Source organism: Ochotona princeps, chromosome 29, assembly GCF_030435755.1.
Source record: "Ochotona princeps isolate mOchPri1 chromosome 29, mOchPri1.hap1, whole genome shotgun sequence".
NCBI classification, from domain to species: domain Eukaryota; kingdom Metazoa; phylum Chordata; class Mammalia; order Lagomorpha; family Ochotonidae; genus Ochotona; species Ochotona princeps.
Window position 1 is genome coordinate 21,504,762 of NC_080860.1, and position 26,530 is coordinate 21,531,291.

Below are 26,530 nucleotides of genomic sequence, written 5' to 3' on the forward strand. Positions count from 1 at the left end.
AATGCCCAAACTCACTAGCAATAAGAGAAATACAAATAAAAAATACATTGAAGTTCCACCTAATTCCACAGAGAGTGGCCTGCCTTACAGAAAACCAGTTAACAATACCTGGTGGCGAGGATGTGGGGAAAAAGGAAGCCTACTTCATTGTTGATAAGATTGTGGACTGATACAGCCACTGTGGAAGTCAGTATGGAGATACTCAGGCCACAAAAAATTCACATACCATATGACCCAGCAATCCCACTCCTGGGAATAGATTAATCTAGAAGGATACACACACATGAGAGAGGAGCCTGCATCCCTATGCTCATTGCAGCACAACCAACAATGACAAAACCATAAAAACAACATAGATGCCCACCTGAAAGAGGATTGGATAAAGAAACTGTGGTACGTCTACTCTACTGAATGCTACTGAGACACGAAAAAGAATTAAATTCTATGAAATGCAATCAAGAGGTTCCAACCAGAGACCATTATGCTCAGTGAAATGAACCAGTCCCAGAAGAACAAATAACATACGTTCTCTCTGATATAAGACAACTTCCATCCAAAACACAAAACATGAAGATGTAAATATAAAATAAGTATGCACTTGTAATCTCACAAAGGTGTGCCCAGATGACAAATACCAGACAGCTTACAGCTACAATGTCATGATCCACAAAAAGATCAGAATGCTGGAATTGAAACTATAGCTGAAATAATGTATTGTTTTAAACCCTAGGGGATGGTGAGGAGAGAAGGGGCAGGGAGGAGGAGGAAAGGGAAGAGCCTTAAACCTGCAAAAATGGTGAAGCAAAATAATACAAACACGTACACAAACAAACAAGCTGCTTATTCCCCATTTTAGCTTCAGCATCATAGTTTCAGGACATAATCTCATCCCTCACAATGATTTAGTCTAGTACAGTGGCACCATAAAAGCTTAGCAACAATGTTGATGACAATAAGTCAATCGATTCAAGAACTATAAAGGAATAATCGCATTTTACGATCATGGGTGCATAAGAATTGATCATGAAGAAACGAGGGAGGGATTAGGCAAAACAAGCAATCAACTTTGGATTTTCATAAATTACTAGTCTCTATATGGATATATTCAGGTGCAATAGAAACTACAGAAGATACCTTAGCATTCTGAGTAGCCGTAATTGGAGGGACACAGAAGTTTCTGAATAACAATGAGATGGCTTAGAAATGCATGAAACTCTTTCTCTCTGTAAGCAATGAACTAAGATCTCTTATTTTTGACAAAACCACAGTTACTGGTCCGCTTTCCACGATGGACATGAGTTTGTTAATAACCAGAACTCACTGAGTAACAAACTCTGAGATCAAGTAAATGAATGGAGCTAGCCACCCTGGGTTGGCTTTGCAAAGGTGAGAAACAGCTGGGTTAATTCTGTGGTCAGAATGAGCATGGTTAAGAAAATTTAAGACTATCTGGTTCTGGTTTCATCAATAGAAGCACCCATGGTCTCCCAGCCACCTAGGTCTCCCAGCCACCTCCCCCAGCCCAGCATGGCTGGGCAGGGGAGGGGCAGCCGCAGCTGAGGCCGCTCAGGGAGGACAAAAAGAGAAGGAAGAGCCTATGAAACTGTCACATAATGCAAAATAATTAATAAAAAAAAAAGAAACTGATAGCCAAGATGCAAACCAACACTCTGACATGGGATATGAGCATCCCAAGGGAGAGCTTAACCCAGTATTCCACAATGCTTTCTTCTTGTTGCTAACTCAGCATCATTTCTCTGCTAGAGAATAATTCATATGTCTAATGTGTGCTCACAAAATTTGTCTGTCATTGTATATTCTCATGTTTTAAATTTGTATTTTGTATCTTCTATCATTTCTATTCTTTTGAGGTATAGTCTCCTTTTAGAAAGGGGGTAATAAAAACAATAGCTTAGCATGGCTCATTGAAGTAAAAAAGCAGTGATGAAAACAGCAACATAAACAATATATCTCAGAACAGACTCATGAACAAAGATAGTAGTGGCCAGGTTTCCATTGAGAATCCCATGTAAGAATATTCTGTCTTGAAACAAGTGAAAAATGTGATGATGTTAATAAAGTACACAATATTGAAAGAAAAAAAAAGAGAAGGAAGCGCGAGCCAGCAAGAGAGAGAGAGAGAACGAGCAAGCGAGCGCGAGAGCCCGTGCCCCCCAGTTCTGCTATTAATTATGCAGTCATGATTTAGCAGGCTTCTATTGGTGGGTTTGAAGCAAGCAACTTTCAGAAAGTACAAATCGATGAGCTCTAGGGTGGTGAATCTTATCAAAGCTGGGAGACCTAGGCTAACCTGAATAAACCACGTTTATGCCTTAGCACCGACTTCAGACTTGATGATGTTCTGGGGATTTCAAAATCAGGCACAACAGTAGCTCCCCCAGCACCTGATCAGGACACTGTAGCCATGCACGAGTGGCATTCCTGAGGGGGTTAGGATTTCAACTTGTGAGCTTGAGGACTTGCTCAAGCATTTGATTCAGGGCACTGACCTGTTACATTCCTTTCAATTCCTCTGCATATGTCTGGGATAACACAGTATCTCACCAATCATGTGCTCCTATCATTTTCCCCTTAAAATCTTTCAGTTAATCTTTTATGTCATGAGATTATCAAAATCCTTCATGTTCCAAACACCACCTTCCCCTGTGTGGGAGTGGCTCCCTTTCCTCTTCTGGAGTCTTTCCAGAAAGTCCTTCCGTCAGCCCCCTTGGTTCACTCAGTGATCCACCTTGCAGAGTGTCAGGCCCCATCACACTGACCACATTGCATCAGGGACATCGAATTACTAAACTGTCGAAATGCTCAAGGTCACAGTCAGCTGGCTCACCACCTGCTGTCCTCCCGTACCTCCCAGAGACTCATTGTCTGCCAAGCTCAAGCACTCCAGCCATTCTTGTCGGTGCCTCCTTGCACCTGTTCCAACCAGCTCAATTCCTTTGTCATCCTTGTACCAATCCTTTCTGTTTTGCCTTGACGTGGCCTCCCACAGGCCCAGTTGTGTCACATATGGATACTTACAGGACAGGAGATACGATCGCTAGTGTCCTGTGCCTCCCAACCGTTCCCACGTCAGGAGCTCTCTCTAAGTCACAGTCCTGGCCTTCCAGCCTGTCCAGGTTAGCTCAAGCCCCGAGCGTGAACTTTCGGAACTGCGATAGAATTCTCAGGGACTGTGAGTTCGTTGTGGATCTATGGTTGCCTGGAGACGAAGCGCACCAGAGAGGTGGGCCTTTCTCCGGCTTTACTGCCCGTTTCAGGAGTTGATGGTCCATTAGGAAGAAAACAAGAGGCAAGCAGGTTACTGAAGGTTAATGAATGCCCTCATTTCTGGCTCTGTCATTTTCTTTTTCCTGATTTTGTCCCCTTTTCCAAAACAGGACTTTCAGATCCTGACACAGCTTTTCCTTCTCTCTCTAACCCTAAGCTCTCTTAGTATCTCTTATCCATTTTCTCTGTGTCTCCTTTTGCACACACACACAGGCCATTTTCCCCCTTTACTTCAGTTTCCAATTGCAGTAATTGAAGGTGGAAATTTGTTTGAGGCTTCTTGATGGCCTTAGGATCAAGTCAGCAAGCAAACCATGCTGAAGGGAAGGATTTAAGATCTGTGTTGCATGGATTCTTTATTTCCGGCAGCTCCTCAGCCCCAGATTAAGTGTCTCCTCTGGAAAGGTGTCCTTCACCCATCTGGGTATGTGTGCTAACTGGCTGGCTCTTCTGTCCCTTGCACCTTAACCTTTACAAACGAGCTGTTTCATCCAATAATCTGTGCATATTCTCATGAGCCACTCCACAGAGAGCAGGAGGCCTCATTCCTCTCAGTATCACATTAATGCACCGCACTACCTCCACCATGCTGCAACCTGTCAGATTCTTGGTCAGTGCTGAGTTCCTGTCATCTGATCATTAACACAAGGAAATGACTAGACTTCAGGGTTACTGTTCAAGGCTTGGGGAAGTGGGATAAGTCTCAGATCACAAAGGAATTTTAGCACTTATGGGCTGCTCTGAGGACATGGGTGGCATGGAAAACTCTGGCTGCACAGGCAGCTTCTCTCATACTGTACCTACTGGTCAGTGTGTCAGAATCCCTAATCAAGGTCAAAGTTGCTGTAAAAAAAAATGACACTTGTATGCATATACTTATGGCCCCGATTGAGTATTGTTAATTTTCTTTTACGCAGGTTCTCAAAACTTGAATCTCACCCTTTTACTCTTTCATTCCTTTGTATGACTTGTTTATCCTAGTTGCTTTTTGGAGGTAGAGAAATGTCTTGGACTCTAACCTGCACGGGAGAGACTCCTGAGGCTCTAACACAGGAATCCGTGGTAGTGAATGCCTTGCCTTGTTATAGAGCTGAGAATTTAACATGCGTAACTCACACACACGGTACAAGCCAGCTCCAGGTTAATTCTGAGTTTCCCAGGTATTCAATGAAAATGTTTTCTCTTTACAGACTCGTTTTGGAAATTAAATCAATGAGAAAATTCCTTATCAACTACAAAAGCACTTGGATTCCGATTTGGAGACTTGAATTTCGGCTGCTGTAATAGAACCTGTGCAAACTTCCTCCTGGCTCACATCTTCACAGATGTGAAACACAACAAAGCCCGTCCTGTGTTTCGGGACTGCCAATCAATTGAGCACCAGCACCCACGGGGGCATTTTCACTCACATCCCATCACCTTGCGTGGAAATCAAAACGACTAAGCCACTGTCGCGAGACGTTTGCTGAAAATCGTTTTCAAAATTTCCTCCATTGAGCACATGCTCTTTTAATGACAGGAAAAAAAAAATATATCTTCCAAAAATTCCAAGGGGAATTTACCTTTTTGTTTTCACTACTGTGAGATGACAAAAGTAGCAGGTGAAAGAAACCCTCACCCTGCCCTTAATGTTGGCTCTATCATGGCACTTACCCTTGCATTCTCCCCACATGGTGAGCCTGTCTCCCCTGCCCATCCTCAGTGGAGTTCTAAGGTCATCAGACTGTCCAGGAGCTGCAGGAGGCCTTCTCAGCTGGGCCCTGGACATCAGTGGTTTCATTTCCCCTACTGAGTATCGTATTTCCCATCAAGCTGAACCTAGGGACCATGTATTCAAGCCCAGATCTCATTTTGCACTGTGAATCATTTTTAAAACTTGAACTTCCTTCATTTGGTACCTCTGAGCATGTCTCAGGTATTCTGGGCTAGTGATGCATATCCGCTAGACTTACAATATAACATGCAGCGACATACAAAACATTTTAATTAGGAGCACGGTATTGTTTTTTTCTGTTCTGGGTTATGCTGAATATAGTACCCAAATGCTTCTATGATCTTGGACACCTGAGGAGCTTACCTGAGGGACAGGTTGATGCTTTATAGCCCAGAACATCATCCTAAACACAGAGAAGGTGAATCTGCATGTAAAAGGATGTGCCCAAGACAGCTACCCTAACATTCAGATGAGCGGTGGACTGATGACGCAGGGCCACAAGGGCCTGATGTCATACGCTTCTGCTCAGACGCCCCATTAAACCAGTGCATCCATCTTAAGGTTCATCAGAAAAATGCAAATTACAGTGACCACTGGACATCCCTCTAGGCTAGTAAACAGTAAAGCCTTGATCGTTAGTGTTGGTGGCCGGGTAGGAAGACAGATGGATGGCTCGTATGTTACTGGAAGAAAATACATCTCACTACGTGTTTCTCACTACGTGTTTCAACAAAGCAGAAGATAAACGTGTCATTCCTTTCAATGGTGTGCATGTCTGGCTTAAGGAAAGGAAGATGGCAAGCATGAAAGGGGTAGCAAGTATGAATATGACGCCGTAGGTTCTTATTGGAGCATTACAGGTTTGGACCTAAATAGATTGAACGTGGATGTTGACTGCAGGAGGAGGGGCTAGAGCATAGATCCCATAGAAGACTTCCTGGAAATCACACAAAGAAGTTGGTGCTGAATCCATTGATTCGGAAGTGATACAAAAGCCTATTTTAGGGTCTTGAATTTAAAAACAAAAAACAAAAAAGGCTAAAATCCCATGCACACATTTCAATACTTGGACACAGGATGGTGGAATGAGTTAGAAAAGGCCGTTGAGGGCTCGGCAGCGTGGCCTAGTGGCTAAAGTCCTCGCCTTGATCCCATATGGCCGCTGGTTCTAATCCCGGCAGCTCCACTTCCTCTCTATCTCTCCTCCTCTCAGTATATCTGACTTTGTAATAAAAATAAAATAAATCTTTAAAAAAAAAAAAAGAAAAGACCGTTGATTGGGTCTTTGACAAGAGTCCTCTGGGCTGGTGATTGTCTAATGCATGCAGCCCCCTCGGCCTCCAGGGGGAGCATTGAGTGCCTTTGGAAGCATTTCCAGTCGTGATTTCTGGTAATTGTTGCAGGGGGTGCTGCCAACTTTGGAGGGCTGGAGGCCTGGGAGGTTCTGCACACTTCACAAGACACAAGCAACCGCCGCAGCAAAGACTTATCTGCTAGAAATGTTGAAGCATGCCAAGACGTTGGGAGGCAAAGCGATATCTGAGAGACATAAGAATAAAGTGGAAAAGAGAAACAGCTATGTCATTTGAAAGGTCTCTGTCAGCCCCACACTGAAACGTGACCTAAGAGAATGCAAGAAGTTCAGACAAGAATCCAAGCCGGAGTGTGTCATCAGGCCCCTTTGCAGAACTCTGCATGTTGGTCACACGGCCTGAAGACAGGCTCCTGGTAAGACAGCCTTTCACATCAATTCAGAAAAGTCCCCATCTTCCTGGTGTGTCATGAACAAAAATAAGCTGTTGACAGTGATGTCATTCACTTCACCGACGTGCTAAAATTTATAAGAGCAAAGAACTTCCATTTGCCTAGGCCTCGTGTATTAATGAGCATTGTAATTCATAGGGAAAAGTGCTTCTAGAGATTAGGGAATGAAAGAACTGAGTAAGGAAACCTCTATGGATACCTAGTCACTACCATTGGTGAATACCGGCAGGTGTTTTGCTGTGGAGCCATCTCCCATACTGTGCTGGAGGAGAAAGCCCAGTTGGGAGCCATTGGTCCTCAACGCACAGTGAGGGCCCAGCAGGTGCTGGGAGAAGTGATGGCGGAGAAGTAGCAGGCAATTGGAGGTAGGTACAGTTAGAAAGCTGATTGACTGGCAGTGGAAGGGGAGGGAAGACATACTGAAGTTGACTTGCCGGTTGTCAGCTTAGGGAAGAGGGTGAAGCCAGCAGTTAGCACTGGAGGAAGCCACCCCCAAATACTCTGCCTCAGGGTTTTAGAAAGATCCTTCCTCTGTTTCGTCTTGGGGCGTGTTCTGAATCACTAACGTAAAAATGATGGGCACCGCTGGGCAACCCTTCCCTGCGTTTATGAATAGCTTCAACCAATAAACAGGACAGGATTTTAGGCATTCTTCAGAAATGATAAGGCGTGACAGTGGAGCATAGAGTCATGGAATGATCTTGTTACTGCCCTGATCGTGAGTCTGGGCACCATTCCTGGACTTTGAGGTGCACCTGTCCTGATGCAGGGGAAGGAGCTGAGTAGGAAAACCAGGATTTTAGCCAGGATTTTAGCCAGGATTTTAGCCAGGCCTGGGGGAAATGGGTGGCCTAAAGGGATGTTCTGTTGCAGCTGATGGCATGTTTTCGCCCTGAGTTTCAGCTCACTGTTGGTGATGGCTTAGCTAGCCAGGGTTCAGAACACAACACCCCAAAGCATGATGCTTAGGAAGCTGCACAGTTTGACCTGATGATGTTCTTCTGGCCTGACATCCTCCTGTCTCCAGCTGGTTTCTCTTCCAACCTCAAGGTCAGCCACAGACAACAAGACTGTTTTGTCCCCAGGTGGGTCTACAGGCGTGAGAGCATACCACCTTTCTCCCTGGAGGACCCTCATCCCACGGAGGTCGCGCCCCAACACTAGCACAAGGAAAGCTGCCTGAGACCAAACGGAGGAGACCAGCCCTATGGCCTGACAGTTCAGCTGTCTCTCCACTCACCTTGCTTACACTGTTGCTTCCCCTGGATTTTCATTCTTTGTTCCTAAAGCTTCTCAGGCCATGTAAAATTTTGGTGGCATAAGTTTGTTCAGCTTTTCTCCAGTCCACTTGCTTTTTGTTGTAAAAGAGACAGCCATGCCTCTCACCCCCCACTCCTCCATCCACTTTACTTTAAAATGTATTTGAAGGGGGAGAAGGCTTCCTTCTATATAGTGTATAACACATCTGGAAATGCGTTAGCAATGCTGTCAGTTACTGTGGACATCCATAAACAACTAAGAGGGTAACTGGGAAACTGAAGAGACAGAGAAGTTGAACGCTTGTGAAGGCAGAGGAGGAGCGAGTCCACCAGGGAGCCTCCTGGCCTTCTTTGCTCAGGAATGTTTGGAATTCCCTACAGGAACCACTCAAGGCCTTGTCTCAGCTCACCACTTGGAGAGCCCGGTGCCACACACAGGTCACTAGGGCTCCAAACCCAGGAGCAGATCTCTTCTCCCATGCCCGTTGCCCAAGATGCATGAAAGTCCAGGGGGCTGTGTATCCCGGGCAACCTTCTGCCTCATGTACTCACCTGGGCCAGGTAGCAGTTCCTCAGACTCCTTCCCCTGACTAATAAAGTTCTTTGTACTAGACCCAGCATGCTAGCCTAGTGCCTAAAATCCTTGCCTTGCATCCATTGGGATTCCATATGGGTGCTAATTCCTATCCCAACTGCTCCACTTCCCATCCAGCTCCTTGCCGGTAGCCTAGGAAAGCAGTCCAGGACAGTCTGAAGCTTTGGGATCCTGCACTTGGCGTGGGAGACCTGGAAGAAGCTCCTGGCTCCTGGCTTTGGATTGGCTCAGCTCTGGCTATTGTGGTCACTTGGGGAGCAAACCAACGGATGGAAGATCTTTGTCTCTCCTTCTCTCTGAAATAATCTTTCCAAAAAAAAAAAAATCTCAGAAAAAAAAATTTTGCCCGAATTAAAGTACTCTCTGTCTCTCTCTGTGTGTGTCTCTTTCTTCCTCCCTCTGTTCCTTAATACATTTTATGTTGGGGCCAGTTCTGTGGCATAGTAAGTAAAGCTGCTGCCTATGGCACTGGCTTCATAATTGCGCTATGGTGCTGGTTTGCGTCTTGGCTTTTCCACATCCTGTCTAGTTCACTGCTAATTGCCTGGGGAAAGAAGTGGAGGATAGCCCAATTGCTTGAGCCCCTGCCATCCATAAGGGAGACCTGAAACAGGATCCCACTTCCTGGCTTCTTCCTGGCCTGGCACTAGGCAGTGCAGTCGTTTGCGAAGTCAACCAGTGAAAGGAAGATTTCTCTCTCTCTTTCAAATGATAAAAATAAAATACACACACACACACACACACACACACACACACACGGTGCTTTATAAAGTGAGCATGCATTACTTTGTAAGTGACAATGAGAACTCACTAAGGTTAAGAACTTAAAAATTGAATCGGACATCCTGGGCTTAGGGCGGGAGACACTGAATGCGACCGAGTGGAGACCTCTAAGTACATTATCTATATGAAAATGGCTTACTCCTCTGTGTCTCCCTGTGTCTCCTCAACAAAAACCACGAATCAAGTCCGTGCTGCACCTGCTCCCGTGAATGACATAGGGGTCTCTCGGGGCCCGCTGCAGAAACCCAGAGAAACCACTGCAAACCAAGGAGAAATGGCTTTCCTCCCTGGCTTTGGCAAGGCCCTTTCTAACTTAAGCTGTGCTGCCTTCATCCTCGAAACAGGAAACTACAGGTTGCGAGACATGAAAGTCAGGAAGAGCGGGCGGACAGCGCTTCCCCGTTTCAGTCATTCAGATGAAGCAGTAGCAGAATGCATGCTGTCAGGGCCAGCCTCCGACTCTGAGAGCTTGAGGAACAAGGTGTCAGGAGCACATTACTCCCGGCGACTCCACCACTTAGAAAATATCACAGCATCGCCATTGTTCCTGAAAGTCATCCATGCATGGGATTGCTGACAAGATCCATTGGGGCAACAAATCAGAAATGACTGAAGGACAAGGAACGTAATAACACGGTATGTTTTCAGTTATTAAGCAAAGCAATTGAAATCTGCGTTTCAGCGCTAACCCAGAAAATGACATTATGTGGGGAGTGACTGAGCTCATCCACAGACGTGATTTTGGTGTCCCAGGTATCTTGCAGTTGAAGGGGGAATAGGAGATGTCTGGATTTGGGTTTCTGGCTCTCCTCCCCCTGGTGCCCCTTCCTCTGCCTGCCCCATAGATTTGTGCGATCCCAGGTTGCTCTCATCAGGGTCAGCCTGCCTGGGGTGTGTGTAGTGTTTCCAACCAGTGGACTGATCTGGACAGCAGGACCAGCACAAAGACATGACCACAGGGCAAAGGTCACAGGGTCATGGGAATGGAGCCAGATGGCTGCTCCTACGTTTTTATCAGGTCAAGAGACAAAATTAAATGCATACGGAAACAGAAAGAAATGTGTGAGAGAACACTGGGTTATAAGGTCATTCTGGGAACATAAATAGAGTTTGTAAAGGCTGATTTTATTTTTACTATGTATACATATATATATATGAGATATATGTATATATATGTGAAAGGCAGAGTGACAGGGAAGAAGAGATATTCCATCTGTCACTTGACCTTACAAATGTTCACCATGTCTGGGTTGCGGGCAGGTTGAAGCCGGAAACCTGCAACTCCCCCTAACTCTCCCAACATGGGTAGTGGGACCCCAAGTGTTTGACCATCTCCTGCGGATTTTCCAGGTATATTAACAGGGAGCAGCTCGTACTTGAACTGGGATTTGATGTGCTGTACTGGGTTAAGCTTCCACACGAAATGTCAGCACACTTCACCACCTGCCCTTCCCCTCATCCCCTGTACCCTGACCCTGTAAAGCCAGTTTTCTCTTCTATGTTTTTTTTTCTACTTTGCTTCAAGGACCTCTGGTGTGATACAACAAACTGAGGTTAAATAACCTTAGAAGTGGCAAAGCATCCTTGACTAGTTTTAGATAGTGAAGGAGGTTCTAGGCTTTTCTTCTCTTCTGTTTCAAACATGTTTATGGGCTTGATTTTAATTCGAATATATCTTCGCATAATTTTTCTCCTAACCCCTGCCTGGTGACTAATTACATGATAATTAATCGAGAAACAGTGAAAAATGTGCTTGGTTTACTGTTCCAAGTCCACTCATTTTCGTTTCCAACCCCTTCAGATCCTTGAATTCTAGCCAACCAATAGGCTGTTAGCTACAGACCTGATCTGCAGCAACCCTAGTGCCAAATGCTACTCTCTTTCAGAATCCACTTTGGTCATTGCAAACATGGTACCTTTACTTTGCAGATAGATATGAACTAGGCCACTTTCCAGAAGTTTCTCTTTGGTAATGCACATACAGGGAGGTATGATCCAACCTGAAACTGGTAGCTTGGCTCTCTGGGTCTATTACTTCCGGTTCAGGGACCTCAGACAGTTGGCTGCTCTCTGCCATGCGCCGTGATGTTTCTTTTCTTCCCTGTCTCCCTTCTGAGATGACTTTGAGGCTACTGGACTTCTAGTTCCAACAAAAGGCTTTCTCTTTGAACCCCATAGTACCATGAACCTATTTCTACGATCGTATCTGTAGCATTTTCCTGCTGTCACTTCAAATGCCTGTCTCTCCAGATGGCATTAGGAAAGAGCAAAGACCATAAACTTGTCGTCAGCAGAGTCCTTCAGACTGCAGTTTAGTAACCCAGTTTTAGAGCGTAAGTCCACACGTGACCATCAGCTGATTGACACGAATGGTTTGATTCTTTCTGCGGGAATGTTACAAACTGGGGCAATCTCTGTGCTGACCATGGGGATCATACCGATGGGGCTGTGGCAGGGCTGGGTATCTTATTAGAAGAGCCAGATTTTCTCTCTCTCTCCCTCTACCATTCCCTGTCCTTCCCCCTCCTCCTCTTTGGCTGGGACTAAAAAAGGGCATGTGAGGACAGAGCGAGGAGACAGCCACCTATTAGCTGGAAAAACAAGTGCGCACCAGGAATCAGAGCAAAGAGCACTTTGATGTCAGAATTCCAGCCTCCAGAACCCTGAGAAAACAATTCTTTAAGTCCCCAGTCTGTGGTGTGCTGCTGTAACAGCCTGGAGCTAACTAACGCAAGTATCAAAAAGCAAACCAACAAACAGACCATTTCTAGATACGCCCTACAAAAGAAAAAGAAGAAATCGAAGTTCATCTTCTCAGCTGAAAATGAAGGGCCTGCTGGTCTGAAGGGGTGTTCAGGAAAGCCACAGAAGGGACAGGGAGTTCACTCCCATCGTCAGAGCCCAAAGGAATCCAGTGGTCATTGAAAGTCTTTTTAACCACTTTAGGCATGCGCAACTTAAAGAGATCCTGCTCGTTTTAACCCAAGACCATTCAAAGAGCAACAAAGAAATTGTCCAAGAGTGGCCTTGTCCCCGACCACCAACGCAGGAGCATTTGGGTATGGGTTGAGCAGGTGTCAGGATTCAAAACCAAGACGACAGTTGATAGCCTCCTTCTGGCTAACCTTCTACAGTGTGAGTATGGTGAATTACAGAATACAAACCTGTCTATTTAGCCATGGAGCTTTTTATATGCTTGACACTGTCCTTGAAATCACTCCCTATTTTTCTTAATGAAAGTTTCCATAAATCCCATGGGTTCCTGACACCTTTCTAATAGGGATGTTATTTGAAAAGATCTAAAAATATGAGAGGGGGGAAAGAAAAAAGCTTTTAGAGAAAGTCATTAGGGGAAATTGATGAAGCCTGTTTTCTCTGCTCAGTTCCTCCCAGGGCTCATTAAGGAAGGCATTGGGCGCTGTAAGAGGGGCAGCGACAGGAAAAAGAGCTTCAGTTATAACGGAAGTTAGGACTCTGCTGACCTTGACTCATGGGAAAAGAATTCCCCACCGTGCAGGGAGGGATGTCCACGCGTTTGTTTCTTCTCTTCCTCGCTTTGTGCCTTACTCCGCTGACGTCCGCCACCCACCCAAGCACAGATACACAACACAAGTGTGCCTACACTTGGGCATGTACACACACAGCCCACACTTGCACAGAACCATGTCCAGAGGTCACTGCATGTAGTGTTAACACCAACACAGCATCTTGGCTACCACCTGGACTCAATGATGTGGAGGCTTCTGAAACAAAGCTCTACACTTTCACTAACTGGCCTTCAGGGGTTTGTTAGATTCCGGTAACATCTGCCAAGTGCTTAACGACCTAAACTTCATGCTCATGAAAAGTAAGAAATTTGGGGGTGACATTCAGGAACAGTCCCGTGCGACTCGGGCATCATCTGAAGGCTTAGTCATGTCTCTGGCTGCTCCGCTTCTGATCCAGCTCCCTGTCCATGCATCTGGGAAAGCAGCAAATGATGGTACAGATGTTTGGGACCCTGACACCCAAGTGGGTGATCAGGATGGAGTTCTACTGTCAGGCTGTAGTCTGACTCAACCCAGCTGTTGTGACTATTTGAGGAGTGTGTAGAAGTGGATAGAAATCTCTCTCTCTTTTTGCTTTCATTCTGACTTCTCCCTTTTCTCTGTCACTCTATATTTCCAATGAATACATCTTAAAATATAAGAAATCAGTATCCACTATAGATGAAGAGTGCTTGCTCCATGTCTCTGCATCTCTTGCTCTGGAACAAGATCTGATTTTTCCTACTCCAGAGTCTTGCTCTGAACCTTAACTATGAACTAAGTGGCGATTTTTTTTTTCAATTCAAAGGATTTGATAAATATTTGTTCCCTAGCATTAAACAAGCTCTCATCCCAAACACCATCTATCAACTTTACCCCCTCAGGTTGTAAATGATTTTTAACTGAAATGTTTGTAGCTATCTGCTCTTTAAACAAATGGCTTCGTTTCATCTGCACCAAAGCCCTTCATGGTTGCCCTTCTGTCTCCATTTTTTACCCAAGGAGCATCCTAAATTTACACATCGTAATAAATGCATGATTCCTGGAGACCAAGGCAAGACACCAGAGGAGAGAGCTCCTTCTACTATGAAAAGCCTTTGTTTCCACATTTTACAAGTCTCCAAGATAATTATTCAATAGGACACACAAGAGTTTGCCAATAGAGAGGAGGAGAGACAGAGAGGAAGATCTTCCATCCGATGTTTCACTCCCCAAATGAGCTGCAACGGCCAGTGCGCGCCAATCCGATGCCGGGAACCTGGAACCTCTTCCGGGTCTCCCACGTGGGTGCAGGGTCCCAATGCATTGGGCCTTCCTCGACTGCTTTCCCAGGCCACAAGCAGGGAGCTGGATGGGAAGTGGAGCTGCCGGGATTAGAACCGGCGCCCATATGGGATCCCGGGGCGTTCAAGGCGAGGACTTTAGCCGCTAGGCCACGCTGCCGGGCCCGTAAGTTCACTTTTAATTACAAACCAGAGAAACACCTGATGCTTCATTTAGAAGGTGATTCTATAGGTCAAGTGGTGAGTTCTTCTCTCCTTGATTCAGCTTAACTCCATGCTTATTGCTCAAACATGCCCAGTTCTTTTGCTCTGGTAACCTTTTAAGCCTGTTTAAATAGTTTCTGGCTTGAATTTCCAATACTTTAATTTTTGATGAGTTCGGTTTGAGCCTTGTGATAATTTGGCTTGTTGCACAAAAATAGTCAGATAGAATTCTCAGCATAGCTGAATTGATTATCATTGGCAGTGTAGGGATTGTTTCTCAGGGCCAAAGGACATGGGAATGGAATAAATGGATGTGTTAGCCGAGCAGATGATGAATGATCAAGTTAAAAACCAGGATGAAGGGGGGAAAAGGTTTTGAAGCACCAAATACAGCCAGAACTAAACAGTCAAGGCTGGCAACTGAGGTGCAAGAGAACACAGCCAACAATGACCAGTGTGGCTTTCTTTTTCTTTTTTTTAAAGATTTATTCATTTTATTACAGCCAGATATACACGGAGGAGGAGAGACAGAGAGGAAGAGCTTCCGTCCGATGATTCATTCCCCAAGTGAGCCGCAACGGGCCGATGCGAAGCCGGGAACCAGGAACCTCTTCCAGGTCTCCCATGCGGGTGCAGGGTCCCAATGCATTGGGCCGTCCTCGACTGCTTTCCCAGGCCACAAGCAGGGAGCTGGATGGGAAGTGGAGCAGCCGGGATTAGAACTGGCACCCATATGGGATCCCAGGGCTTTCAAGGCGAGGACTTTAGCCGCTAGGCCACGCCGCCGGGCCCCAGTGTGGCTTTCTTAGAAAAAGATGAACAGTGGACAAGATATTTCACAGAGAAGGAGTATTCAGGCGAGTCCGACATGTCTCCCTTGAAATAACTTGTGTGAAGCCCTGGCTAAAGACTTATGCTCCATTAATAGTACAGCACAATGTGTTGACTCTCAGCCTCTCTCTATAACCTGAAGCACAGTGCACTTGAATTTTTCATAGTGGTATTTCCTCAAAAGTAACTGTTTTGTGCAACACCCGACAGCCTCTTACACATTGCAGTTTCTGATTTAGTAGGCCTTGGGTGGGAGCTGGCGCTGGAAGCTAGGAAGGGAGGCAGATACTTGTAGTTGTCCAACTAGTTTTCCCATGAAATTTAGTGAAAACTCTACCGAAGTTATGGAGGAGAAACAGCGATATGAAGCAGCGACAACCAAGAATCCTATAACCTGCGCAGTAAGGAATCATTTGGCTTCCCATCAGTGGCTCTTCTTTGCTAAAGATGTATGAGACATCAAATAGGTACTCAGGGTCCTGCAACAGATACCTAGGCACCTTCTGTCTTTGTTATTTCAGCCCAAAGAATGAGACTGTGTCTTCCTAACCTCTGAGACCTCAAGTTTTTCTTCCCAGAATCTCGGAAATAACCCAAAAGGAAATAGCTACTCTCTCCAGGGATGGAGTGAACTTCTCATGTTGTATCAGAACATAACCGACACGCAAATCATAGCCAAAATAAAATCTCAGCCTCCTTGAGCCCACAGACTTTAGGTACAAGGTAGATCTTGCTCAAGAACAAAAGCAAGTTTGCAAGCACCGCAGCCGTTTCCAGCCTCTGAGGAAGGATCAGGCAGTTCTACAGCTGCTGTTATGGGTGGGCTGTGTTCACCTGTTGGTTACACACCTCTGCACCTCACTTTGCAAGGTGGAATCACATGCCTTTGACAATTGCCCCTTGGAAAATCGGTGGCATGACATAGCATGGCATGTATCGCATCCATAGAGTCTGGCAAGTTTTCCAAACAAACCCCGTCCTGAGTCAATTTATAGATATGATACTCAGTTCCTGCCTCCCTCGTCCTCACAGAGAGATAAACCGTAGAGCAGACCTCAGGGAGAAGGGAACACTGCTGAGCCAAACGCTCATGAGAAGATCTGAGGGCCTTTTCATAGCCGTGGGAAGCAGTTCATGGTGACTTGTGTTGAAACAGAAGATGGGCTCACTGAAAGAAAACTACGAATACTGAGATATTAGCAGATTTGCAGGAGGGAAGAGTCAGTCTCTGACCCAAGAAAACACAGAACAAAGAACAAGATTCTACTAAGAGGCTCTATGCAAGGGCGAAACAAGAGCCAGGCCAAAGCTGGGAGACAAGTCACGCCAGACAACGGAACTGGACATGGCACTAGGAATTTTCTCAACCGAATGTTTCTGACAACACACTTATCTTCAGAGGTCCAGAACCAGCTGACTCTAGGAGGAATCAGACCTGCAGATACAGAAAATGCTATTTCTACGGTAAATAGAACAGAAAGCTATAGAAAAATGTGGGTTATCTCATTTTTCATAACAAATAGTTTATGTAACCATCAGCTAAGGCTACTATAACAATGCTAAACAGTGTAAACAATACACACTTGTTTTTGTCACAGTCCACAAGCCAGATGTCTAAGGCTAAGCCCCCAGTGGTGTTAGCCTCAAAAGAGGCCTCCCTTTCTCTGGCTTGTGGAGGGCAGGCTTCTCGCTGGGCCCTCCGTGAGCTTTCTTCGGTGTGTGCATCCGTGGTGTGCCTCTCTCCGCTCAGGCAGATGCCAGTCCTATTGGATTCCAGCCTCACTGTATGACTCAGGTTAGCCTTCACTATGTCCTTAATCATCCTGTTTCCAAATACAATCCCACTTTTCATTATAGCTCCATCCTGTGGATTGTGAGGAGACAGAGCAGACTCAGTAAGAGTCTACTTCAGTGAAATTGCTCCTTTACTGGCCACCATCGTTGAGTATCTTCTCTTAATAATGTAGAGCTCTCCAGATAGATCCACTCATTACAAGGCCAAAGATAAAAGAGCAGCCAGAGGAGTCAGGAGTTTCACAGTAGACCACATGTGCAACTGAGACCTGGGGTAAGATGGGAACGGGCCCTGATAAGTTGGCTGAGTGGGGGTCTTGCAGGAGCCTTCCTACAGTCAGAAAAAAAAAATTTACCCTGGGGATGAAATAAGGCCATGATCTCTCCTCATGGTCGGTAATAGTTTCAGCTTCTACTTGACGGCAAAGAGCGATCGTGTTTGTCTATGCTGAATGGTGTACAGCTCAGTGTACGAGTGGGAGAACTATTAGTGGTATTAACAGAAGCTAGTTAGACATTATCAGTAACTATATATACATGTGCAGTATTCTATCAATCCCTAGAGCCACCACGTAGCATTAAGACATCCGAATAAACAGATGTACAACCATGAATGGGAGACAGAGAAGTTTAAAAAGCATGGGTAACGGATAAGCCAATGCCTACTTTTATTTGGGGTTCCATCCTCTTGGATACAAATCAAATTAAGCCGTAGGCCAGCATTAAAATCACCATCCTCATCATCAAGGCTGCCTCTCATCAAAGGCCTTGGAGTCTCATTTGTTCACACATCCCACAACACTGATGTGCTTGGAGAAGCATTGTAGTTTACATACGTAATAAATGAAAGCTCATTTGTCAACTCACACGAATCATATTTGAAAACACTAGGTGATCCCACAGACCACCTTAGGCATAAGTCCTTCCACAATGATTTTCTTCCATAAATCGACAGGGTGTGGAAAGGACAAGAGCTTAGTGTAGAGGATAAGGACAAAATGTCTAAGGCAATGTTAGCTCACTAACTGCCCAAGGCATGGAGGTGAAATTATCAGGCTGATGCTCCACTTCGTTTAGAAGTACAGCTGTCAGGATTTAAGGGCGCACAGCACCTCTGAGAAGGAAGATCCAAAGATTATTACTTGTACATGTTATATGGTCAATCATCTAAGTAAAAAGTTAGCCGTTTTAACTATAGACCAAAGCCCTTACGTGAAACATGCAGTGCTTTACATAACAATTGCGCCTTTAAATACTGCACTTTCTTTATCCTGCTTATTTTAAGAAGATGCAATGCTTTCTTCTCTCTCTCACGCACTTACTTTCCACAGATTCGTTATACAAAGGAATTGTGGATATATTTGTCTCGAAGGCAGAGGAACATGGAGTGGCTAGATTTTGTAGCTCCTGTCAGTCCATCTTCTGTTGGGTAAGCACATCCCCTTAGCCTTCCCAAGCAAGATTTCAGTAGAGTCCCATCCTCTATTCCTCGGGTCACCTTTCAGGAACCAGCTAGAGAGGCTGTCTGCTTGTTGGTCCTTGGCCAAGACGTGGGACTAAGTTTTGAGCGACCTTGAGGACATTGGAAGAAGGTGAACCTATGGGACGATGTTCAGGAAGAACTCTACACTTGTTGCAGTCTGCCAGCCCTTCCCCCACCTCTGCTGCCTGTCTCCTGGATGCTCAACATGGCAGCCCTAATGACCCTCTGTTACACTAAGCGTCAAGCTCCCTTCTTTCTCTGAGTGCGCACGGCTCTCTGCTCTACCCTTACCACCACCTTCATCCTCTTCTGCATTCAAGTGACTCCGTGGCTTGCACTCTCAGTAACATCTTGTGCTGATCTTGCTGAGCTGATTCTGCCTTGAGTGGCATCCGCCAAGACTGTTCATCAGGCGTATATCTTCGTGTGTATACACTGCAATGTTTCTCATACACAAAGCTGGAATACATCATCATTTTGCTGCCTAACTTGTAAAAACATTCAGAATGAATATTAAATTGAGGCCGGTGCAATGGCTCAGTGCTTCATCCTCGCCTTGTACGCACTAGGGTATCATAGGGGTGCCTGGCACATTCAGACTTGATTCAAACACAGCCACACACATGACTTTGAAATAGACACAGCATTGACTGAGACTTAGAGACACATTCCAGAAGGCACGGTGTGACATGGGGAATGATTGAAGACCTTGAAGCAGGCATGGGGGCTGCATGGGCAGGACAGGGAGCTGGGGGCTCCCTGCTTCAATCAGTGATGATAGCACTCCTGCCCAGAACACTGTCAAGTTCTGTCTCACCGTGGCTTTACTGAGAATTCATTCCAAATGGCATGACGGGACACAGATGTTTCTCCTGGGGAGTAAATCAACACCTTGGCCCGGATTCCTACAGATCTGAATTTCAGCTTTCTGCTAATGAAGATGCAATGTAGTAGAAAAATCAGGGTTCAAATAACTGAGGTTTTGCCTCCCACATAAGAAGCTACCTGACATTTCTGGCACCAGGTCAGCCTCAACCCTTGTGCATATTTGAGGGATGATTTAATGCATAAAAAGCCTCTAAATAAGCAAACGAAGACCTGCATTGTGGCAAATCTTCTGCCTGTGATCCTGGTATTCCATTTCACAATGCCTATTTGAGTCCAGCTGCTCTACTTCCAACCCCACCTCATGCTTTGTGCCTGGGAAAGCATCGCAGACAGCCCAAGTGCTTGGACACCTGCCACAGAAAAGGGAGATTGGACAGAGTTCCAGGATCTTATCTTTGGCCTCACCAAGTTCTGGATATTGAACCCCGTTGGAGAATAACCAATCACCTAGACTTACCTCTTTCTCTGTCTCTTTTTTCTTATTCTTTCTGTCATTCTGCTTCTTGAATAAAAAAGAAGCAAGCCAAAAAGCAGATACGTGACACAAGATATTATTACATTCTAGGGAATTTGAGAAATCAATCTTTGCAACATGAACTTGCTGAGCTTTCCTTCTTCTCTTCCTTCTTTCTTTCCTCCTTTCCTTTCTGGTTTCTGATTTCTTTATGTTTATGCAAAAGTCAGAATTACCAAAAGAGAGAGAGAGAGAAACACACAGGGACAGGTCTTATATCTTCTGGCTCACTCTGCAAATGGCCGTTACTGCCAGGGCTGTGCTGGATTGAACCCCAGAACCAGGAACTTCCTCCAGATTTCCCACAGGGGTGCAGGAGCCCAGGGACTCATACCATTCTCTGTTGCCTCCCCGGGTCATAAACAGGGACCTGGATTGGAAGGGGAGCAGCTGGAACTCAAACCGATACCCAAGTGGGGTGCTGGGACTGCATTTGGAGAATTAGCCTGATAGGCCACCACGCCAGCCCCCAAATTTATTTAGGAAAGGAAGAATTACAAAGAGAGAGGCAGTGAGATAGCAAGAGTCTCTTGCATTTGCTGGTTCACTTCTTCAATGATTGTCATGGTCAGGAGGGCAGACCAAACCAGGAGCCAAGAGTGTCGTTGTGGTCTAACATGTGACATCTTCTGCTGCTTTCCCAGGCACCTGATCAGGGAGGATAAGAATGTGGACTGTTTAGTGCCATAAGTGGCAGATTTACTTGCTATGTCCCTTAGGTCACATTTTTAAAATATCGAATATACTTTGATATATATCTGGAAGTGTCTGGAAAATTCAGTGCAAACCGTCAAACTGGAAGATACTCAGAATCTTAGTGTTTCAGTAAATAGTGTGTAAAAGCATATTTCATCCAAAATATTCCACATATGCACCGTTTTAATTTTTTCTGTAAAAAGTTACAACCCAATAAACCTTGTCAAATAGCCTCTACAATTCTCTTGTGAATGTTTCATTAGATTTAGAATTATATGAGAGTACGGGCATTCTCAACTTCATTTACTTCGAATATAGACTACAATTCTTCCTATTTAAAAACAGAAGTCCCATACAAACCTTGTTCCCAGAAGTCATAAGTTTGCAGCATTCAATTATGGACTTTAAAATTAAATTTTCTACACTCTCATGTTTGCATGGTTTAATCTGTTCAGTCACCATTTTGCTATTTCTGAAATAATTTCAATATATCTCTCTTTGTATAAGCTTTTTCTTAAATAATCATAATTGTCTTAGTGCATCTAACGCTAACATGTTGGCTGCACATTTATGAAATACCACGAAAGGAATCATTTTGGAAGAATTTTAGAACTGCTGGGAAATGTGTCCAATTTAACTTTTAAGGTGAATTTTAAAAATGAAGGGAGACAAAATATACAAAATACTTCGTTTCCGCGAGTCCCAGCCTGCCTGTATTTTTCACTGCGGCGTGGCTGGATCCATCACTAGCTCCTGTGTTATGCTGTGTGCTACTTAGAACGCAGCAAGATATTTAAAGATATGTGCTTATTTGGTTCTTATTTATTCAAAAATCAGAGTTAAGGAGAAGAAGAAAAAGCAGCAGCAGGAGGGGGGAGAGGAAGAAGAAGAAGAAAAAAGAGATCTTTCATCCACTGGTTCCTTGCTTGGATGACCACATCTGAGCAATGGGTTGGGGCTCTGCCAGGCCAAAGTCGGGGACCCAGAATTCCATCTGGGTTTCCCAAAGCAATGACAAGGCAAAGGTCCTGGGTCACGTTCTGTTCCTTTTCCAGGCACATCAACAGTGAGCTAGATAGGCAAGGGAGCATCTGGACCTCAAAGCAGTGCTCCGAATCAATAGGCAGGCATCGCAGGTAGCGGCTTAATCGGCTGGGCTCCAGGGTTAGCTGTGATTCCTCTGACTCAGCATGGAAAATGCTTTATTCACAGGGATGAGCAGAAGCGCATTTTGCGCTTTTACACGTGAGCAGGCCAAGAGGGTGCTGGAAACTGCGAGCCTGCAGACAGAGGAATTTTAAGAATTCTAAGACGGGGGCTGGGGTGGCTAGACAGAGAGGCACTCAACAACATCCGTGAGGGCTGGAGAGTTGAGTTGGTTAGATGGAACTAAGCTTTAATACCCACTGACAAGTACAAGAGCCAAATAGGATGTGGGACAGACTGGACTAGTCTGCTATACGTACTGGCAAACCAGGGTAGGGGGCGGGCCTGGTGGGAGTTATTGTGGGTCGCCCCGACTAGGCTGCAGCTCTCACTGGTTGATGCGGGGGCCGAGTGTGTGCTGGGCAGACCCAGGCTGGACTGCAACACCCATTGGTTCCAGTGGAAATCAGGTCTGAAAACAGAACCAACCCAGCAATTGAAACCACCAGCTGATCGGGGTGATGGACTGTGCCGGGCCCTGTGCTTGCTAGAGCATACAAGAATCTGGTCTGGGAATACCTCAAAGTTTCTTTGGAGATCTCCCCAATCAAACTGCAGGACTCAGAACCCTAGCCAAGAAAAGACAGAGGACAGAGCAAGTCAATCAACCATCTCAGCTATATGTTGGCAGCGAAATACTGGGCAAATGAAGACTCTATGATGGACTGTGTCAATCAGTGGACGACCTCATCGAGTGAAACTGGCAGCGATTCATAACTGGAGAACTATTAAAAGCATTTGAACAAGGATCTCAGAGCATGCCCCACATCCGGGACTTGGGGTGGGTGGGAAACTGGATGGGGTTTCTCCGTCAATACCCCCCTTTACCTCAGATACATGATGGAAACAATATGGACATAATACTATTACCCACTTCCCTATACCCCCTGAACCTTTTTTTTTTTTTTTTACCGTAATTAACTATGTAAATATTGTCAACAAAAATACAATTAAAAAAATTAAAAAAAAAAAAAAGATTTCTGTAGGGGCTCAGTGCTGCAGCCTAGTGGTTAAAGTTCTCGCTCTGCAGGCACCAGGATCCCATATGGGTGCTGGTTCATGTCCTGCCTCCTCTATTTCCTATCCGGCTCCCTGTGTGTGGCCTGGGAAAGCAGTAGAGGATGACCCAAAGCCTTGGGATACTGCACCTGCGTGGGAGAGGCAAAAAGAAGCTCCTGGCTCCTGCTTTTGGATGTGCTCAGCTCTGGCCACTGTGACCACTTGGGATTGAATCAACGGATGAAAGATCTTCTTCTCTCCTTCTCTCTATTAAATCTGACTTTGCAACAAAAATAAACAACCCCGCCAAAAAAGAATTCTGTATCCAATTTCTTTTACATCTGTTTTCTTTTTATTTCTGCACAACAGTGACACTGTTGAAGCCTCTTTTTTTAAGAGATCAATTTCGAGACAACAATTTAAGAGATGAGAACGTATTACATCAGTGTTCGGTAGCGATTTTTTTTCTTTGTTCTTCAAAATAGTGGGAGGTCTTAGAGCGGTGGTACCTAATTAAATTAAATCCTTAAGTCTGCATATAAAAGGTGTCTAGGGTTTGTTACTGGGTTGGAGACTATGAAGCTTGAATATGATAACACAGTAAAAGTACTTACAGATTTAAAAAAATGAAAAGATAGTCACTAAACATTTGCAAATATTTTTACATGGCTGTACTAGGGAGCCCTGGTTCCACGTGCAGGTGCCTGGGATGAGATCCAGTAACTCTTCCGTATTTACAGCTTGAGTGGAAAACAGCTGTTTGTGGCTCAGGTCAGTGTGTTTCACCTCTGTGGAAGACCTGGAATCAATTCTGGGCTTCTGGCTTTGAAATGGCCCAACCCTGCCTGGTGAGGATATTCGGGGACAGAATCTGGTTGCCGAAGACCTTTTGAAAGTCAAAGCACACAGAGAGGAGAAGTGGGGAAGGGAGAGAAAGAGAGAAAGAGAGAGAAGAAGAGATGACTGGAGAGAGAGAAATCTCTCACCTACTGGTTTATTTTCCCAGTGGCTGTGACCGCCTGGGCTGTGCCAGTCCAAAGCCAGGAGCCAGCAGCTTTATCCAGTTCCCAATGGGCATGAAGTCCTTGTGGGATTTGGGCTATGATCTGCTGCCTTCCCAGACTCATTAGCAAGAAGCTGGGTTGGAAATGGAGCCACTGAGACTCGCACTGACACCTGTATTGGATGAGAACATTGCAGGCAACATTATAACTCATTATGCCACCATGCTAGTCTCGGAATTTTTATTTTCTGTCAAGATGCCTCAATGTGAATACGATTCAGATGTTGAACTTCTTTCCTGGTGAGTATTCTGTGTGTCATGGTTCAAGTAGCAGTGTTCCCTTGAGGCAACCGATCTTGTGTTTCTGGGCAACTACTGGCCTGGAGATGTTGGCAGGGCCCTGGGCTGGGAAAAACTAACTGGTCCCTGTGGGCCTTGAACTCATGTTCTGAACTTGTGACCCAGAATTCACAGCAAGCCACTGTTATTTCTCCTGGCTAACAGAGGTTTTGATGAAGCACACAAACTTTCTATCACTCCTAGGGCTTGTAGAAAGGGGAACAGACAAATGATGAGCGGAACACAATCCCCTGGCATGGAGAATTTCTTTCCGAAGAAAAGTGAGCTACAGGTTAGAAGAGATGAGGATGGCTGTGAGGAGAGGCCTTGTTAAGCAACATGATGGCTTGTGGACCCATAAAATAATTGGTGTCCTGGGGACAAACGCACAAACTCAGGCCAATCCCAGTTCCACTGGTGTAGGGATCCATTGGAACAAACGCTCAAGACTTCATGGGCACATCCCATTTGAAAGCACTGCTCTAAAGCATCTAACAGATACACTTATGGAAAAAAAAAAAAAAAAACAACAAAACTGAACAATCCTGCTGGACATTCCAGCCCAGGCCAATTAAATCAGGGTATCTGGAAGAGGATCTGAGCCTCTGTGATGTTTCCACAGCACTGGAGAACTGTCGCTCCAGAACATGGCTGTGGTGACATGACACCTGCTTCCAAGGTCAGGGTGATCTGGCGTGAGCAGGCTTCCCCGCGAGGGCAAGGGAGGGTGGGGAATTACAGCGATGCTGCTATTGGCAACAAGCCTTGAACGATGCTGTGCAGACCTGAGAAGCACCCCAGAACCACACTAGGGCCCCTTAGGTTTTAGTTTCCCTGTAGGATAAAAGCAAGACACAAAAGCCTGTTGGCAGTGCGGTGGATAAAATAAAAGCTGCATATTTAAATCACCTTGTGGCATGGTTGGGCCCATCGGTGAATGATAAGCGAATCAGTGAACAATGAAATAAATCATGTTTTTACAATATTTTATTTATAAAAAGGGAATCAATTTTATATATATATTATATATACATATTTTTAAGAACCTAATGTTACTTCCAATCCTACTCTTCCTCATCACTAATATTAGTATGATATATTATTCTTCGTAGGAAGGTATCAATGTGAAGTCTGAATAGGAATCAATTCCACTGCAATTAATGATGCTCTGAAAACGGGCATCTCTGAGATAGTTTAAACGAGCTCTGTAGACCCTGGACTTGACCTGTGAACTCAGGGAAGGACAGAAGGTAGATGAGAGGAGAGCCAACAATTTTAAGTGATGCTATAATTGCATTTCCTGCTGTTTAACATATGCTTCCCCAAGTACCCAGTTCATTTCATTCCTTTAGAAGACTATACGAAAAGACAACTCAGCTATCTTCCAGAAACTTCCAGGAGGTCCAAGAAGAAGGAAGGCTGCCAACGCAGCCATAACTCATGAAAGTAATTGCCCAGGGAGCTCTTGGAAATGGCCCTGAATGGGACACTACAAAAGCGATCAGACAGGCGAGGGCAGTGTGGTACAATGGGTGGGGCTGCTGCCTGGGACACCTGCACCTCACAGTAAAGTGCCCGGATAGAGTCGTATCCCCATCCAATCTGGCTTTCTGACAATGTAGCCGGGTGGCCAACACATCCTTGTATCCATGCTACCGTGTGTGACAAGACAGGAAAATGGATGGGAAACCTCGCCAATGTAAAACCATAGCCAGCTATAATCCTGTGAGAAGCTTCAGGAACTCAGGGCAAAGGCCCTGAAGCAGTTGAACTGGAAATGCAACTGGGTGCAAAAACTGCCTAACCCTCAAATTTAGATTATAGATCAAGAAGAGGTGCCTGCTAGAGGACCACATTTTTAACTGATCAAACCCCAACTCTTTTGCTGCTGGGAGCTAAGCTACATCTGTTGCAAACCCTACTTCCAGATGCCTCTGCGACCTCCAGTCTTTAAAAGTCCTTGCTATTAACAAACTTTGGCTACTGCCCACAAGTCAGCAGCTCACGTGGAGGATTATCAGTCGTATGCATAAGGTCCCTCGCTGCTGGCGATTCAACAGCTCACGGTCGAAAGCAAATCTGTCTTGATATCCCGAAAGCACACTGCCTTGGGTCTCTGCATGTTAGCACAATGTGGGGGGACTGCCAATTCATCGTGGGAACACACAAAGGGATGAGCAGGAGGGAGAGATGGAACCTGACCACAGATGTGTGCTTCTGAGCTGCTGGGAATCCCCTGCCACCAGGAGGGAAGAAACAGCTGCTAGCTTCCCTGAGCCCAGAGAAGGACAGCGCCAAGTTTCCTATAATTTTGTGTCTTAGAAAGCCCCAGTTGGCTTCCATACCTTGCCAGCAGCAAA